Source organism: Hibiscus syriacus, unplaced genomic scaffold (assembly GCF_006381635.1).
Source record: "Hibiscus syriacus cultivar Baekdansim isolate YM2019G1 unplaced genomic scaffold, ASM638163v2 tig00111947_pilon, whole genome shotgun sequence".
Taxonomy (NCBI): domain Eukaryota; kingdom Viridiplantae; phylum Streptophyta; class Magnoliopsida; order Malvales; family Malvaceae; genus Hibiscus; species Hibiscus syriacus.
In genome coordinates this window covers 1,581,642-1,602,215 of record NW_024063219.1, presented here as the reverse complement: position 1 = coordinate 1,602,215, position 20,574 = coordinate 1,581,642, and the positions used below count along the sequence as shown (strand labels likewise).

The 20,574-nt window shown below is 37.4% G+C and overlaps 1 pseudogene; it reads left to right on the top strand.

The window, feature by feature from the left end:
- Positions 1 to 933: 933 nt before the first annotated feature.
- On the top strand, positions 934 to 14,301 carry LOC120173341 (annotated as a pseudogene).
- Positions 14,302 to 20,574: the final 6,273 nt, after the last annotated feature.

Genomic DNA, 20,574 nt, shown 5'->3' with positions numbered 1-20,574 from the left:
GTTATGACACTGTTATGATCTATCTCTAAATTGCAGCTAAAAGATTCTACCAAGATAGAAGATAGAATCACCTCTTTATAGGAATAACAGTATTACATATAGCCATAACTGTGACAAATTGAATAACGTCAAGAGAGCTACCAGCAACAGCATTAAGCAGCTTATCATCTGTGCACCCGTGGCAAAATCAGTCATAATCATAGTTTACATGAAAATGTCTTCAATATTTGGAAACCAAAAGAAACTCTAACTGATTTAAAGATCCTCCGAATGAATTTCAAACTATTTCTAGCAAAATAAGAATCATAAAATATTAAGAATACTGAGCTCATTTATCTAAAAGCATGCAATTTGCTTCAAGTCATTATGTTATTTCCAAGAATAAAAACTAAAACCATAAAAATTAACTTATTAAAGACTATTTGAAATGATAAATCCAATCATCTCCCAACCACCGAACCTAAGAGTATTAGAAAATAACCCATTAATCCAAGAGATTTTAACTTGGACCATCAGTACAAGGACATGTGTCTACAATAAATTTAAACTATAACTAGTTTCTGACACCCACTTGGATTTCTATTAACAATCAAATGATTGAACAAAACATTCTACACTTGTCCTACTAGTCCTGGTACAATCAAATGAAACTAAAACATTTCTACATTGGTAAAGTTGTAATGCATTCATAATCATATTATAATCATGCCATAATTATTATTATTATTTTAAACTCAAAACTCACATCACTGTTGTTGATATTATAATCATAGACTATCAAAACCAGAAGTAAATAAACTCAAGAAATACGAAATAAACGGTTTCTGAAGGAATTTAAAAGCCGAATTTTACCATAGAGCTGTAGAAATTTGGAAGCCATTGTTGCGCCTTGTGCCTGCAGAGAGAAATGGAAGAGAGAGATGTCTAAAAGCAATGAAAGAGGGGAATGAAACGAATGGAGATATCTGGGTTGAATGTAAGGGGAAGATGGATCGAACAATGGAGGTCGAAGGATCAAAGGATGAGAGTGGATGCGAAGAGATAAAAGGGAGGGGAGATATATTTCGATGCCCAGACTGAATCTATGAAATTAGGGTTTTGTTTCGATATGTTAAAGTAGTTTTCAGTAGCAACGTTTTTTTACGTAAACGCCACTAGGTTATATGACAATTGCGGCGTTTGGTATTAAAACGCCACTAAAGTACGAGTCTATAGCGGCGTTTGTTATTAAAACGCCACAAAAGTACGTGTCTATAGCGGCGTTTGTGTAAAAACGCCACTAAAGTACGAATCTATAGCGGCGTTTGGTATTAAAACGCCACAAAAGTACGTGTCTATAGCGGCGTTTGGTATTAAAACGCCACAAAAGTACGTGTCTATAGCGGCGTTTGTGTAAAAATGCCACTAAAGTATGAGTCTATAGCGTCGTTTGGTATTAAAACGCCACAAAAGTACATGTCTATAGCAGCGTTTGTATAAAAACGCCACTAAAATACTAGTTTATAGCGGCGTTTGTATAAAAAGCCACTACATTACGTTTAGCGGCGTTTTTATAAAAACGCCACTAAAGTATAGTATTTTGCGGCGTTTGTTCAAAAACGCCGCTATATGTAAACAATTACCGGCGTTTGCAGTAAAAACGCCGGTACATCCGCCGCTAAAAACTATTTTTGCTGTAGTGATTGTATCACCAGATTGTGGTGGACTTTCTCCGGGTATCAATCTTCATACTATTTGGAACATATTGTTTCTTTAATTATTTAAAATTTTTACTTTAACATGTCAATTGGTAGAATTGGAGATGAAGAAAAAACAATAATGTGCACCATGAATCATGATACTGATTTTGTTATCTGCTCCCAGCAAGAGAGGAAGGTACTGGAGGGTTAATCGAAGGGCTGAATCTGTTGGATTTCGGGTTTCCCATGGCTGCACCGAAGACTGAACCTCGGGATTTCCGGTATTCGTATATACATATTGTACTCTTTTTAACCACCGTCGTCGGCGGTCTATGTTTTATATGTTACAGCAGAAACGCATGCCATTTGTGTTGGGTATGGGTCCCACTATGTTGGAATCCATCACCCGTGAACCCCAAAAATGGAGTGTTGCTTTTTTTCTTTGGGTTTTGGTGAAAGAGCTTCTGCCAACTTTTTTTAAAGGTCTTGTTTTGACTTTGTTAAAAGTCAACTTTTGGCTTGTGTGTGGGCAGCTAAAAAGACAGAAAAATTAGATTTGTTGTTTTGAGTAGAGAGAAGCTCAATCGAGAGAAAAGGAGGAGAAAAATACAGATTTTTCAAGTTTGGTGATGCAGTGATCAACTCTTCGATCAGAGGTTTATTCGTGATTCGATTGAATTGATTTTTAGACATCAACTAGACAATTTGGTGTTTTTGAGTTTGTACAGTCGGATTTTTCATATGAACCATGTAACGACGGGAAACACTAATTTTCAATAGGTGCATTTTTTGTGATTATCTCCCATTTTCTTTTCTTTTATTAAATATTACATGTTGTTAGGTTTGTTGGAGTTAAATGCTTGTTGTAAGCTTAATATTGTGATCATGTAGTTGAACTTTTGATTGGACTCTAAAATCACGTGATTTTTACTCTTGATTTAGAGGGATTTTTCACGTAAAAATATCGGTGTCTTGATTTATTTGCGTTGTGGTTGCATTGATTGATTTGTGCTTGATTAATGTTGTTAAAAAATATATTTTATGCTATAATTGTTCGCATAATTTTTTACAGGAGTTATAGGGAGAGAAAGAAGACTGATTGTGCTTGTATGTGTTCTGTTGTTTGGTTTCTTTCCAACAATTTGCAGGATATTTGTTGCAACGTGGAATGTGGGTGGGAGGGCAGTTTGGTTTCTTCCCAACAATTTGCATGATATTTGATACAACGTGGAATGTGGGTGGGAGGGCTCTCAATATTGACATGAACCTTGAAGATTTCTTTCTAATGGAAGATTCTGCATATATTTATGTATGTGGGTATGATTTTCAGGCTTTCATTTATTTTGATTTCTGCAAAAAGGAAAAAAAATGACTAGATTTTGGAGTTTGTTTTTACTTGGATTTCCCAGGTTTCAAGAAAGAGAAAATAACATCAGTGACCAAAAATGCCTTATAATATACGAACTTAACTAACTTTTTTTGGATTTACCAAAATGACCAACAAATTCGCAACACGATCTCAAATTCGCAACGCGAATTCCAATTTCACAACTCAGTTTCCAATTTCGCAACGTGAATATGTAAATTGCATTGCGATTTTCCAAATTCGCAACGCGATAGTCAAATTCGCAACGCGAAAGTCAAATGTTTTTACGCGAAACACAATATTAATTTCGCAACACAAATGTAAATAGTATTATCGCAAATCATCTCTAACTTAAAACCCTAAAGCACAACGCAATCACATCTCCATCTCTCACTCTCTACGGCGACATCCGTCCCCATCTTCGACGAAATTTGTCCCTATTTCCGACGAAATCCGTCTATCTCCATCTCTCAGATCAACCCTCACAACCATTCACGGTCAGAAATGGAAAATCAACCACCGAGGGTTAGTTTTTTAATCTCTTATTTTTATTTTGAAATTTTTGTATTATTATTAGATTAACCATTTCACTAAGATTGCTAAATTCATTCGGTTGCTACCAATACTGCTAAACTGTTTAGTCTTTAACCATGTGAAGTTAGTATTTGTCTTGTCTTTTTGTTGAAGAAACCCTAAATCGCAACACCAAATTAGCAACGCGAAACTAAAATCGCGTTGCGATTTTCATTTTCGCGTTGCGAATTTAAGTTTCAGAAACTTCTTTTATTCTGCAAATTGAAACTTGAATGAATTGCATTACTTCAACAAAAAAATAAAGATATAAATACTAACTTCACAGTGTTGCTAATTTAAGTTTCAAGAATAAACTACTACTCTTTATGTTGTCCTTGAACCTGCACTAAACATATATGTTGTCCTTTTAAATGTTTATATAAGTGATTACTTCTGGAATGTTATCTGATGCATTTTGTGAACTACGATGGAATAATGACTTGGGTGAATACCGTGCTAGTTTGAAACATATTTGGCTTTGTTTTCACTGTTTAATATCATGTTTGTTTATAGTGTATAATTTGTAGTTTTTGGTATATCTAACTTGGTATGTTTATTGTTTTTGTAGAAATTTTTTTCGGCTGCATTGACCTTAAGGAATAAATTGAGCCTAGCTACTAAAATTGCGTCGACGCTTACACCTCTACAAAGAAAATTGTTTGAGGATACTTGTTTCGGGCCATGGCTGAAAGTGCAACATACGGGTGGAGATTCTATGTTGACACATTTGTTTCTTCAGACCATGACTAATGATCTACCCGAGGGGGTACAACGTGGTGATGAGGAGATATGGTTTCATTTTCCTCCGGCACCGGCATATACTTATTTTGGGGGGGAGGAGTTTTGCTTAATCACCGGTCTACGCTTCGGACACGATGATGTAGGTCGGTACACTAGTCATATCGCCCGCCCATCATAGTTATATCGGGTTTTTCCTGACCTGGCAAAGTCGAAGCCGAGTATGCATGTCGACGACTTGAAGAGATTATTTGATAAAGATGGTTTTACTCGGATGGATGACCTTGATGTTGTTTCGAGTATGCCATTTACTACTTTTTCATGTCGGATTTTTAGGCAAAGATGGCAGACAACCAATCTCCGAGGACCTAATATTATTGGTAGAGGACCTAAATGCATAGAACATGTTTATGTGGGGTTCATATATATGGAAAGCTACCTGGAAGAAGTTGTCGTCTGCCTTCGAGGACCGAAAAAGTTTACGGGGCGATGGTTCTAAATACACTTTGACAGGCTTTAATTGGGCCTTTAAGGTAAGAATTTCTATATAATGTTTCCAAAATTATAATTAATTATTTAACAATTACTAATGTTTGTGTATTATATTGTTTGTAGATTTGGATATTTGAGGCTTTCCCCAGCATGCGAACATATGCGATAAAAAGATCAAATAATATTCCTAGGGCTATTACCTGGAAGAGGATCCGCATGTTGGATTGGGTAGACTTACTCCCATATACGACGATTAATAATGTAAGTTAACACACAAATACTACCATATATAAACAAGTTATTACTAGTACACGTTTAACTTTGTTTGAGTTTTTATATTGTTAGAAGGCCAACTACCCATTACAGAGGCTGACACCCTCAGATGCTGAGCTTGCCACTGATTGGTGGCAAGCTAGTAAGCGGTTTTTTGATGGGACGGATGATGAGCACCCCCCACTTCGAGAGCCATCACCCCATCAGGCCGATTCTATAGCTCGACACCCGGAGCCATCACCTGGTCGAGCCTCTTCTCCACCATCACTTATTCCATCATATCATCGAGCCTCTTCTCCACCATCACCTCATGATAGGCGACCGACAAAGAGGCTTCGTCTATCTCCATCTCCATGTTCTCCACCTCCACGGGATGAGTTAGGGGAGTTACGTGATGAGGTCGATGCTTTGCGTCATGAGGTCGATACGTTACGTGAAGATAATAGTGCATGGCATGACGAGGTTCGTTCTTTACGTGGTGAGGTGGATTTTTTACGCGATGAAAATGGTGCGCTTCGTGGTGAGGTATCTACTTTACGTGACAAGGTGACCGCTCTACGCGAGATTGTTTCATCGTTGCAGAATGAGGTTCATACTCTACGCAATGAGGTAAATTTGTTTAATATAATGCAAATAACCTTTTTTCGGCATTATTTATTTATTTACTGATTTATATATTAATTTATTTTCAACGGCCCGATAAGGTAGATGCTTTACGTCGGGTTTTTCTTGCACGACGGGGTTCACGTATCAGACGTCGTGCATGTGCCATTACGTCTCTGTTCATCCCACTAGTGCCAAGACTCCGTAAGAATAAGCCTGATGCACCTATCATCATTCAAGAGGCGCCTCCTATCGTTCAAGAGGCCCCTCTCATCATCGAAGAAGCCCCTCCCACCGTTCAAGAGGCCCCTGTCATCGTTCAAGTGGTCCCGCCCGCCGTTCAAGAGCCCGATTCACATGGCGTCATATGTCGACATATTGATCCCGTGCCCGATATGATAGATGCGAGTTGGCTTTCGTATGTGTTATTGGCCAGTTCCATTCCTCAGGAGGAGAGAGAAACACTATCGGAAATAATTACGGATAATACCCTTTAGGCTAAAACCGCAGTTGATTTTTATCTACATGAGCAGAGCAAGGGGTGTTATTCTGACATATGCCAAATCGACGAATCATATCATTTGTTTCTTGATCGGTCTTGGTGGGATATTTTATTAGGGGTTGAAGATAATGGCTATCTCGAAGGGGTGATAAGTCTTATATTCTTCTTATATTGCATTTTGATTAATTTTTTTTAATTTATTAATAAATTCACTAATATATGTATTTTTTTTATAAAACAACATATTGATGCATGAGTGTCACATCATCTAGTAATAAGGAAATTGAAGAAAATAAAAAATACTCGATAGACTATTATGCCGACGTCTTTTCACGCAGCTCACTTGAAGGATCAGAGAGATGCTTCTTATAAGTTGGCTAATGGAAAAGCTAAACTTTATCCTGCGTGGTGGGAGGTCGATAAGGTTATTATTTATTTTTTTGAATATTTTAAAGGTTTTCATAAATTTTATTTGATGTGCGCAATTATTTATGATTGCAGGTGTTTATCCATATTTTAAAAAGTCGACATTGGCTTCTCATCGAGCTTCAGCTCCCATCCCTGAAGACAATGGTATATAACAGCCAACATGTTGAATTATATACCATTGTCTGATTTGAGAGATATTATTACAAAGGGATAGAGCGATCATTTGGCTAAATACTTGAATGCGCTTGATTATTGGACAAATTCTAGAAATAAGAAGCCAAAGAAGTTCAAAATTACAATGATCAGAGACGAGACTGCGCCACAACAAACGCAGGGAGCCAGAGGGGATTGTGGTCATCTCGTATGCTTGTGCTTGGAACGTTTGACGACAGGAAGTATACAGTATCTACCTCCCACAGATAGAGATAGAGCTGCAGTAGGCTTGTGGTTTCGGCATTATATGGCCAGATCGATATATGCGAGACGATGCCTACCTGCATCCGCGTGCTGAAAGTTGTACATAAACAATTGGTAAGTTTGAGCAAGTGTTGTTATATGTACTCTTTAATTGGTTTGAAAATATTTGATTAAGTACCTAGAATTCAATAATTTGTTGTTTGTTGGTTTTAGATGTATAGAAAGTGTTGTTTGAGCAAATGTTTGGTTTCTGTAGGTTAATCCTGAAGTGAGCTGCGTGAAATGTATTTGTGCATAAACAACAATATGGGGTACACTTTTTTTTCTTTGTTTAATTGAATTTTATGTTGATTTGTTTAATTGATGAGGAAATAAGATTTATTTTTTGATTAATTGATTTGTAAAAGTTGATTTGTTTAATTTGATTTGTAAATAAGAATTATTTTTTTGCTTGTTTAATTGATTTGTAAAAGTTGATTTGTTGTTTCTAAAATATTAAATCTGCATTATGTTTGAAGACAAAAAAGACCTGTTGAAAGTACAAATTCGCAACGTGAAAGTTAAATTCGCAACGCGATTTTCGGTTTGCGAATTTGACTTTCGCGTTGCGAATTTAAATTTCGCGTTGATCGCAACATACAACATCAAGGTATATACAACATCAAACACATTCCAAGCTATAAATACAGGCTAAGGACACTTGAAGTAGCAAAAGAACAACTATCCAAAAAATCAAACACAAGAGAAAATCCCAACATGATAACAACTGAACAGATCATATCAATGTTCAAACTCAAGTTGTAGATTTTGATTTCCTTTTGCTTGGCACCATATGAGATTTGGATTTTGATTTCCTTTTGCTTGGCACCATATGAGCTTTGGATTTTGATGAGCATCGGAAGCATTTCGGACTTATGATTTGGGTGGTACTCAGAAGCATTTCAGACTTATTATTTTTGTCATTATTACAAGGTGTAACCCTCAATTATCGAGATTTTAGTTGCCATTTGTTGTATTTCTCATATACCACCCAGATCATACACCCGAAACATTTCTGACGCTTTAAAGTTGACCAAAAAATACGATGGTCGGGATTTCCCTCGCGTTTAAAGTTGAAAATAATAATAATGGGAATTAGGAATAATCAATGATAGCATGCATATTGGCTTGGGCTAATATTTATAGTGGAGCCGAAATTTATATTGAAATTCAAACTCAAATTGAAATTGAAATTCAAACTCCAATTACATATGAAATGAATTTGAAATGCAGTGTTAAATTGAACATGGAAATTGCATAATTGATTCATACTGTTAAAGTAGCATGCTTTATGAACCATCATGCTAAAAGACAATATTGATAGAGTTCAAAGCTGAGTTGTGAGTTGATGGGGTTGTCACACTTGTCACATGGTTGGAATAAAGTACTCACATGGAAGAGATAGATTGTTTTGTTATACATAGCCCATCTCATCTGAATAAAAATATACATACAATATAATCAAACCAAAACATACATACACAACAAATTTATACATAACAATGTTCAAATAATGTACCCATAAAAACGAAATTAATCTGATGAAAAAAGGTTATTTCTAACGAAGTCCGGAACATTATTTTTTCAAATAATATACCCATAACAATGTTCAAATAATGTACCCACAACAATGTTTAATTGATTTGTTGTTTAATTTTCAATCTGCATTATGTTGAAGGTAAAAAAAACCTGTTGAAGGTAAATTTGTAACGCGAAAGTCAAATTCGCTACGCGATAGTCAAATTCAGTTTGCGATTTCACGTTACGAATTTGACTATCGCAACGCTTATTTCACGTTGCAAATTTGACTTTCGTGTTGATCGCAACATACAACATCAAGGTATATACAAAATCAAACACATTCCAAGCTATAAATACGAGCTAAGGACACTTGAAGAAGCAAGAGAACAACTATCCAAGCAATCAAACACAAGAGAAAATCCCAACATGATAACAACTGAACAGATCATAGCAATGTTCAAACTCAAGTTACTAATGAATGTCTAATTGAAAATGTATGCATTCACACATAAAATACACATAATACAACGCTTGCATTTAAAAATCACCTAAGTTAATAAGTCCCAAAAGGTGAAACCGGTTGTGATTGGGATTTTGATTTTGATTGCGATTTTGATTTCCTTTTGCTTGGCACCATATGAGCTTTGGATTTTGATAAGGATCTATTTTTTGGTAGAGCAAAAGATGATTGTGATGGAACTGGTGATCCACAGGTCAACCTTGTATGACCACTTTCCTTGCACCGACTACAAGTCGATATCCTCTTCTCTTCACCCTTAGACGGTATACGATCGTGATTTTTTGGTCGGCCAGGTAGCCTACTGTCCATGACTGGTGGCAAAACTGTTTGTAAGTCATCTGGTATGTCCCACTCAGAAGGATGTGGACATGGGTAGACAATCTCGGTATAAGTCTGTCGATATACTTCTGTAGTGTAGCAATCCATAGCGTATGCGCTTGAATCATCTTGGTTTAGATGAAGAGCAACTTTTATAACATGGCCACACGTATAACCAGATGTTTGTCATTTCTTACAACTACACGTCTTTGCATTTAGATCGACAAGCCCATTTAAGTTATTATCCAATACTTCAAACAAAGTGTTTGAACATGGTTCAACTCTCCAGGACGTTAACTTCACAACACGTTTCGTTATCTTTTTTTCAGTCCATGGTGTAACACGACATTCCAATGTTCATGTAAATTTAAATAAATAATACTTTGTAAAATATATGATAAGTTACGAATTTAAAGAAATAATACATGCATGGTTTCTTTTCTTGTAGTACCACTGTTGAATAGAGGCTCGAAAAAACTCCATTAACATAATAATGGGTAATTTCCGGGAATGACGACTTAGAGCGTTGATTGATTCTGCACTATTATAAGTCATGAAACATATCTTGCTCCAAGTTGATGTACTCTTGACCATATTTCAAACCCGACATCTTTTAGTGTTTGAGCACATTGAGGCAAAACACGTCTTAAACAATTTATATGCTTATTAAAATCCACTTCCCGATAAGCTTTTACAGCCTTCCAGTATGTTCATTTGTGATTTTTTATACCAGCAGACCTTGATTTTAGATTTCTGTACAAATAAACACCACAAAGTCCATGAAAAGCATCTGGGAAACACCTTATAACAGCGTTGTCAATTGAGTTTTCCCTATCGGATATGATTATCGGATTTCTAATAGGACCTATGCAATCCCTAAGATGCCCCATAAACCATGTCCATGAATCAGAGGTTTCAAATTTGTCAACCCCGTAAGCTATTGGCAGTATCCCATTGTTAGCATCCATGGCTACTGCTAATAAGTTTACTCCAATGTATCGACCTTTCAAATGTGCTCCGTCAACTATAATAATTGGGCACATGCAAGTAACAAACGAACGAATCTACAAAATCATATACACAAGAAATATAATCATTTAAATGTGAAATGCATGAAACTAACAAAAACGAGTCAACAAAATTATAATGATTTACTAACCGCAACACCAATGGCGATAAACAACAACTCAAAGCATCCATCTCTATCTGTTTTGATATGAGTTACCGACCCAGGATTTTTCAGCTTTAAATTGTGACAATAAGCTGGCAGTTAGGCAAACGATGCTTTTGGAGACTCCCTTAACAATTCCAAGGCATAACATTTGGCTCTCCAAGCTTGAGAATATGAGATACTAATCTTGAACTGGGCATTCATGTCAGTCATAATTTCATGTCCCCGATATACCCTTCCATTCAAAAATATTAACTCAGCCAGAAAACCACCCAACACCTTTTTGTTTACCTGTCTATGGTGAGGAAAAACTTGGGTTCTTGAACATGTATGTTTATCAATAAAAGTCATAACTTGAAACATTTCGCAATATTTTATCCTCTTTGCAATCATACGCTACGTACAGTTTTTGTCAATCATACACCTTGTTTCGAAACGATCTTTGCTTGATTTGTTAACTCTTAGTTGATAGCCATCTTCCACACATTTCGTATACAAAACTATCTTCAAGTCTTCCTTTGTATCAAAACAATCATCTTTCTTGATACGAATAAGTTTTGTGTAACAATCAACTGATATCTTTACCAACTCTTCTTCCGGTATCTAAAGTAATTCTGGCATATTCCAGTTATACTCTAGTGGCATATTCTTCTTTTTCCTTTCTTCGGGAACTTCTTCTTCTTCTTCTTTTTCTTCTTCAGGGTTATATGAATTATAGAATGGATGTTCAACATGTCATTCACAGTCGTAACTTCCTCCTCATTATCATCAACAACATCTTCCTCGACAGCGGTTGTTTCATCATCAAAATTTGGGTATTGACTAATATCAAAATCATTACATGCAGGGTCTGTTTCTTCTTCCATCACATCATCAAAATATGAGTATTGACCAAGATCAAAGTCTGGGTATTGACCAAGATCAAATTTTGACTGACTAGTACTCATAATTTTTTATGTTGGCTCATAATCGTCTAACTGGTCAATACGAAAATCGGAATTTGGTGCTGAAAGTTGATTGGGATTTGGATTAGGAAAAGGTTGTGGGTTTTGAGATTGTGTTTGGTATTGGAAATGTGGTGAAACAAAATTTGCTTGGTGATGAAATTGTGGTGGAACCATTAAATTTTGGGTTGAAGAACTTAGTTGATTACTACCCGCTACTGACCCAACTTCACTACTTCTAGGTTCAACAACATACAATGTAACATCATCTTCTTGCGAAACACTAATGTAAGCAATGAATCGTTCAACATCTTCATTGTTGGTTAACAAATAAACTTTACCTTTTCTCAGATAAGATAACCTAAATCCACTTAGAGGCTCTAAATTCAATTTCTTTGCAACACGTAACATTAGAGTTTCATAAGTTAACTTTTTTAATGACAATTTTAGTTGAAGATTCATGGGTAAAGACACATATTGTAAAACACCATGAACATTCTCTCATGACCCTCCAAAACACAAATCTATCCAAACATGTCAACATTAGATGATTTCATTCTAAAAATTGTAAATTAATTTACTAAACAAACGAGCTATAAACTAGATATCATCACTAACTTAGAGAAAAGCATACCTTTATTAAGTTGATAGTTGATAATTTAGGAGAGAAATCATTGAAAAATTATATAGAAATAAAATTATGTAAAAAAAATAGAGATGGAGAAGGATGTCGTTGGATATAGGAACGGATGTCGCCGGAGAGAGTGATAGATGGAGATGGAATGAGTTGCGATTTAGGGATTTAGGTTGTGAGTTGCTGCTGCTGCGTTGTTATATACCCAAAACATTTGTGTTGCGAAACTAAAACATGTTACGAATTTGAAATTCAGTTGCGAATTTGACTTTCAGTTGCGAAATTGGAAACTGGGTTGCGAAATTAGAATTCGCGATGTGAATTTGTTGGTCATTTTGGCAAATCAAAAAAAAGTTGGTTAAATTCGTATATTATAAGGCATTTTTTGTCACTAAGATTATTTTCTCTTCAAGAAATTGTTCCACTCAATACCGGAAATGTTCTTGTAATCGAAGACAACGAACCAGCGGCGAAATGGCGGACGCTTATGAACCAAGTGCTTAACAAGCACGATTACGAGTTCACCCACCCATCACCGGACTGTAGCCAAAATTTGAGACACTCCCAATCCTTATTGGAGTCGAAATCTCCCAACAGTAACTTCTTCTACAAACCGTCACTCAAAGTCCTTAGTAAGAATTTCTGGGCGGAAAGTAGCCTTCTCAAGACCTACAACTGTCCCATCGAATCCACACACGGGGCGAAGCGAGGGCAAAGAAACCTTACGGATTTAGCCACCAAACTAGACCTCGGTCCCTTACCGCGCGTCGTGATGGTGCAGTTGATGATAAGTTGCTTGATCTTTCTAATGTGCCCCAAAACAGCGGACCCATAGGTTACCGGCTCGTAGCTAGCAAGCAGATGGCCGGGATTTTCCTATCCATATGGGTTCGAACCGAGTTAGTGCCATACATTGCTCATCTACGAGTTTCCTGTATAGGAACAGGAATATTAGGACGTCTTGGAAACAAGGTTAGCGTATGAATCTTTCTTGAATTTGACCTGTCCTCCTTCCTCATCTTAGATACAGGGTCACTTATGTTTCATAAACAATGAGGGCCTCGCCGAGCTGAAAATTTCAAATTATAAATATTCATGTGTCCATCTCTGATTTCAGGGATGTATAGCAGTAAGCATGACATTGCACCAGACAAGCTTTTGCTTCGTCTGCAGGCACTTAGCTTCGGGCGAGAAGGAAGGCGAGAAGCTCAAGAGGAACGCCGATGTTAACGAGATACTCAGAAGCACACAGTTCCCGAAGATGTGCAAAGCTTCAAATCCTCGAGCACCCGAGAGAATATCGAGCATGGTAGTTTTTGCTTTCATAATTCTTATTCCAACACCAATTCTATTGCGTGTTTCATTTAACAATTACTGTAAATATTGCAGCAGAGTCATATGGCTTGGAGATTTGAACTATCGGGTAGCCTTGAGCTATGAGAAAACCAGGAGCCTGTTGGAGGAAAATAACTGGGACGCCCTTCTCCAGAAAGATCAGGTAAATTGGCCATTATTTTAGTACTTCAAATGATTATATGATAACATGCTTTACAGATATTGCTACTGGTATCATAGAAAAAGTTTATTATACCATATTTCTCATTGAACTAGCTGTATAATATACTTGGCGTGCAGTTAAACATGGAGAGATATACCGGAAGAGTGTTCAATGGTTTCAAAGAGGGACGAATAGTGTTTGCTCCTACGTACAAGTATTCGTATAATTCAGATTTATACGCCGGCAAAACTGTTAAATCCAAGAAGAAACGCCGAACCCCGGCATGGTAATCGTTCACTCTAAACAAAACATTGGCATCACGCCTAATTAATCCATTTTTGTATTGCAAATATTTTAGGTGCAATCGGATACTATGTCACGGTCACGGCGTTGAGCAATTATCGTACGTACGTGGCGACACGAGATTCTCTGATCACCGCCCTGTTTCCTAATTGTTTACGGTCCAGGTCCAGGTCCAAGTAACAAAATCTGACAACAGATTCAGAAAAGGTTATTCATGTGCGATCAACAGAACGGGGTATGAAGATTCTATGCCTAAACGACATAGTTTCTATGAGTTGTAACTCCACTTGTGTTTTTTTTAGTCCAGTTCCAAGGTTTAGATATGATAATTTGAACCGATTCGAGTCGCATACTTTATTTTGGTGGGTGAGTTTTCCAGTGGTTTTTTTTGTATACACAAGTAGGGATGGGCATGAGACACAAACCTGACGGGTCAGATTTAAAAAAAATGATAATTTAGGGTGAAAAATACTTGACCCGACTCAAAAAAATATAATTTTACATTTTTCATTTAAGAATAATTATAATAATACCCATCTCTCTATATTTTTCCAATTAAATTATTGTTTTTATAGAATACAAAATAATTTTTTTTTATTTCTGGTCGGGTCGGATCGAGTTCAGATTTTATCTTAAAAAATTAGGTCGGGTTCAGGTCAGGTGAAAGGTATATATTTTTGGCGTTTTTCCCAAAAAATCACTGGTGCCGGTATATTTACCGATCTAACACCGATCAGATTATATTTCCCGATCTAACACCCGTAGTAGTAAAATGCGCTCCCTGCCCCGCTATATGCTGATTTGGCGTCACGTGGGGTATAGCGCGCCCCCTGTACCGCGCTATATGTTGACATGGCTTACACGTGGGTATAACGCGCTCCCTGATTCGCGCCTTATATGGTTATAAATATCCTTCACTCCCGGTTAAGTTTCTCACATCTCTCCTCTCAACTTATAAATTAATACAACAATTCCGTCAATGAGTAATAATTCTGGTAATTTTCTCATATTTGATTTAGAAGTTCATGCGATTTTTCGTTATAAATTTTTTTATAAATTTTTTTATTATACTTATTGTTTATTATGATTATTTGAAAAAATATTATACTAATTATTTTTCAATTAATTTTTGTGTTTGTAAAATTGAAAAGCATGAGCATTCGTCAAAATAGTTTTGCGGTAAATGTAATAATATAAAATTATATTATTGAAATTATTTATGTTGATGTGTAAAAAATTTATTGTGTTATATTTTCGTTCATATATAATTTATTTAATTATGTTTGTTTCAGTTATTTTTTTTGCATATATAATATTGCCGCACTTTTAAACTCAAAGAATGTCGTGACTTTCAACTATTGTTTATTATGATGGTGAAATTCGAGAAGATGAAACCGGCGTTGTTTTCGTATCAAATGAGCGTGTTAAAATATCATTCAAGAGAAACATAACTCTTGAATAGCTGATAACGAAGATTTCGAGGAAGATTGATGTTGGAAGTAGTAGAAGAATGTCGTCGTTACAGTACATATTTCCAACATCATTGTTGTCATTAACTTATACAGTATTCGAACTTTCGAACAATGATGATGTTCAAATGATGGTTGAAGCTCAAAGTAATTATTCAGACGCCGCTATTGAGATGTATGCACATTTTGTTCAAGTGGGTGTTGTTCGGAGTCAATCATTAAGCTCCCACTATGGGCTGGCTAAACAAGTTGATCAAGTTGACAGTCCGACTACAGTAATGTGTAATGATTTTAATGCCATAATGGGGAACATTCATCCGCAACTCCTTACGATATGTACCAAGGTGGTCCACGACCAATCCGTATGGCAGCACCGCGTCCAGTTCAAGGGGAAGACATTCATCTGCAAATTTCTTTGACCATATGGATATGCATCGACGCAACTATCTGTGCAGTTTCCATTTGACACGATGGCTTCAAGCTCCAGGGGAGGCATTCGACTGCGAGCTTTTTCGATCTCAATGTCGATATGCCTTCCAGTTCAAGGGGAAGGCGTGCAAGTAGTAGGTTCTTTGACCTAAATATGGAGAGCATGGAGGAACCATCATCTCCACCAGAAGAACCGCTTCGTGAGCCTGGTGCGGATGGTGTTGAGACTGAGTTATTCATTCACCCATAATCACGCAATTCAACTCCAACGATGATGAAGTTTCAGGAAATGTGGCACAAACTGACCCTCCTGCAAACATGTATGAAGCTGATTATGGTGCAATGTACGGGCCAAAATTTGCGGATATGCCTCATCTCGGTGACTATGGATATTACTCATCAATAAATAATGGTGAGTTATATTTAGGCATGGAGTTTTCAAGCAAAGAAGAAGTGGTGATGACTATAAAAAATTACAATATCCGTAATTCTGTTCAGTCCAGAGTCAATCGATCGACGACCGAAAAATATGTATGTTATTGTGCCCGACGCAAAAACGAATGCAATTGGATGGTTCACGTATCGAAAATGAAGAGGAAAAAAACATATGAGAACTAACAATATACAATGTTCCTCACACATGTTGTGCTTGAGGGGTCAACCAAGATCATCCCAACTTGGACTCTGAAATGATATGCAAGCCATCATGCCCATGGTAAAAACAAGCTCTCATATAGCTGTTGCAGTATTGATTTCAGCTATACAATCGCAGTATGGGTACACTGTCTCCTATAAAAAAGCTTGGTTGGCAAAACAAAATGCCATTGTCAAACTTAATGGCGAATGTGATGTATCTTACAAGGAACTTCCAGGTTGGTTTAGGCTGGTGCGGACGTTGAATCCTGGGACAATTGTGGACTTCGAAACCTCCTATGCATATCATAATGATCGAGTTCTTCACGATTGAAGCCAATTCTACCAGGTTTTTTGGAGTTACCCACAGTGCGTTAATGCTGCCAAATATTGCAAGCCTGTGGTCCAGATCGACGAGACTTTCTTGTATGGAAAATACAAGCAAGTTTTATTATTGGCAGTTGTCCAAGATGACAATCGAAACATTCTTCCAGTTGCTTTTGCTCTTGTCGAAGGAGAAGATACAGATTCTTGGGCTTTTTTCCTCCGAAATTTACGTGCACATGTTATCAAGAGGGAAAATATCTGTGTTATTTCAGATCGCGGAGCTGGGATCAAAGTAGCAATGGAGTCTTTGGGTCTAATGTGGCAACCATCTTTTTTCCAACATAGGTATTGTCTTCGACACATTGCTGCGAACTATCATGGAAGGTACAAGAAGAATGATGAGCGTCAATTAATTGTGCGCATGAGTAAATGAAACTGATGTAGTTTGTTTTCTTTCAATCGTTTTAATTTTGCAAAGAAAGCAAGTTAGTAAGTTATATATTTTTTGATCAGGTTACGAACTACTTCCTCAAACGTTTGAATCAATGCTTCAAGATTTACGGGCGAAGAACGAGGAAGGATACGATTACATCAGCCTCATCGATAAAGAAATGTGGACGAACGCATATGATGGTGGATATCAATATGGACACATAACGACCAACTTGGCTGAGGCAATCAATTCAACCTTAAAGGGTGCACGTCACTTACTTGTAGAGGCTTTGGTAAAAATTATATATTTTTGTTTGGGGGTGCTTTTTGCGAAGCTCGGGGGACAAGCTCAAACCTGGATGCAAGGCGGTCATGTCTATCACCCTAGATTAGTTGCAGATCTATAAAAAAAAATTGTTGCATCAAATGGAATGTCTGTAACAAGCTTCTCTAGAAGGCATGAAATGTTTCGTGTCACAGAGTTGCTGCGACCTCTTCAAGGGATTGAAGATGTGTCGTTAAGAGTAAATCTAAGGGACAGAACGTGCGACTGCGGGTTTTTTCAAGCTCTGAAGTATCCATGCTCTCATGTGATAGCAACTTGCTCACATACACAACTTGCTCGCATACACGTCAAGACTATAACCATTTTGTGGATCCCGTATACCTACTATATGAAGTTTTTAAGGTATACGAATTTGAGTTTCCCCTATAGGTAATGACAAAGACCCTGATGAGGTTCAAGATTGCTTCCAATTGTATCAAATCCGAGTTTATTGAGGGAGCGTGGTCGTCCAAAATCTAATCGAATTCATTGCGATATGGATATTCGAGAAAGATCTAGACAAGACAGAAGATGTAGGCATTGTAGAAACCCAGGACACACTAGAAAAACATATCCACTTCTTTTGTCATCAAGTAACAATTGATGAGGAAATGATATATTTGTTTATCAAATAATAATTCTTGTACTTTAATTTGCATTTACATCAAACTAATAACAATTTGGTATTTGAATATAATAAATACAACAAACTTACAATAAGAATTAAATGGTAAATGATAACTAAATTACAATAACTGATATTAAATTGTAATAAATAAAATTAACTGAAATACATTAAAAAAAGCCCAATAAATTTAACAAAATAAAGTAAGTATTAAATGAGAAATAATAAAAAATTACAATTTAACAAAATAAAGTAAATACAAATATAATAAAATAAATATATCGATGCCTGCGACGTGAATGTGTTCCGCAGGGCGGTGGCTGTCGGTCTCGAGGAGGATTTCTTCGTATCACTGGTTCTGACTCCTCGTTGTCATCATCATGACCGTCGTCGTCGTTATTTTCATCCTGAGCAGGTACATTAGGTTGATGAGGAGCTGATGACGATGAAGCACCTCCATAGAATAAGGACCCTGGAGGTGTATGACTGACTATCCCACCGGCCTGCGAAAACTGGGAAAACTCATAAAACCCAGACATCGCTGAGTGTGAAAACTGTACTGGAGGTGTCTGTGCTGCGGCCATGGGTGATGAGGCTGAACCCGCCAGATATCCAGCATATGAACCCCAAGTCAGATCTATAAACATAGACCTATAATAGCCTCCAAGAGGGGTCATCTGTGATGGTGGCGGCGGCGGGGTCATAAAACCAGGTGAAGGCGGCGGCGGTGGCATCTGGTAATGGAAAGAATGTGGCATCATATATGGCGGCGACATCATATATGGTTGCGGCATTATAAATGGCTGCTGTGGCTGCTGTGAAGGTCTTGTTGGTGCAGCTGAGGATGAACCGGAAGCACCTGCTCTCCGTCCACGAGTCGGGGGACGATGGTGCTGTATCGGTGAACGTCTCTATCGACGTCGTGGAAAGGTCTGCCCTCGTGCATCCTCGGGAAGCAGAAACGGTTTCCCATTACTGTTGAACCACTCAAAATAACCGTCAACAACTATCAAGAGGTCATCAAAAATGGGCTCTCTACGGGGAAGGCGCCGATGTCGATCCTCCCAAAACAAGACCCACTCTTGATGCCTCACCAACCAATCTGTATCTGTCTTGCCGCGTCTATCTAAGCTATGCAACTCGTCCATATTGCGAGGTGCTTCCGGAATTGGTTGAAAACAACCAAAATGTCGGAGCATGCGATCAGTAGAGTGCCACTCGATGGTCGCATAGTAGATCAGAGAGACCATCGCCATCCAAACATCTGATGGGCCCCTCAACTCAGGTGGGATCACTGCCCTCACATCATCAGTACAATATGGCACCCATTCAAACTAAAACAAATATTATATAATTTTTTATCAAAATAATAATCTAATTATATAACTATAATCTAAAATCGATTTTTAAACATTAAAATTCATACCTGTGTGCCAGCCTTCTGATCGATTAGCACCCTAATTTTTTCTAAATCATCAGGTAGCTCCTGATGATTTTTCCTATCAGTAGACCACATATTCAAGGAAAAAAATTATTATACGTTGTATAAAATTATTAATATACAAAATCAGTTTTATAATTACCTCAGAAGTAGTGGAAATACGAATGGGTTCTTCATAACGGGACATAAAAAAGGGTAATCGATACCATGCCCAAGACTGCAACAGCAAGAGACATCCGCCGATAGCATTACGCCTGTAGTCAGTGGCTCCACACATCTCCCTGTACAGCAAAGCCAAAACTACCAAGCCCCAACTGAATGATCCGGCCAGACGAAAGTCGCTAAGATGTCGCAACCACATGCAGTGAACTAGGTTGTGCGATTTGTCTGGCATCAGCAACCCTCTTATCAACTGCAGTATGCATGCCCGTGCATACATCTTAACTTCATCCTCAGAGGCGTCTGCGCTCAACTCCCAAAAATTGACATCTAACCAATTTAACGGTATCCTACATCCGATAAAACTTTTCGGGACACGTCCTAGATTACCCCGGCACAAAGTAGTCCAGGAACCCTGCGAGATCCCTGATATCACATCTCCATCCACCGGAAGCCCTAGGTGCATAGCAACATCTTCAAGTATAATCGTGCACTCTCTGCACAGAAGATGGAATGTGTGGGTCTCCGGCCTCCACCGCTCTACTAAGGCAGAAATAAGGTCTGGTTCTATCTTACAGTGACCATGATATCTACTTATGTAACCAAATCCAGCCTCTACTAAATAGGGCAAGACACAACTAGGTATCACTAACTTAAGATTCCTAATAAAAGGATCTAATACACGGTCCTTCTCCTAAAATTAAATAATTACAC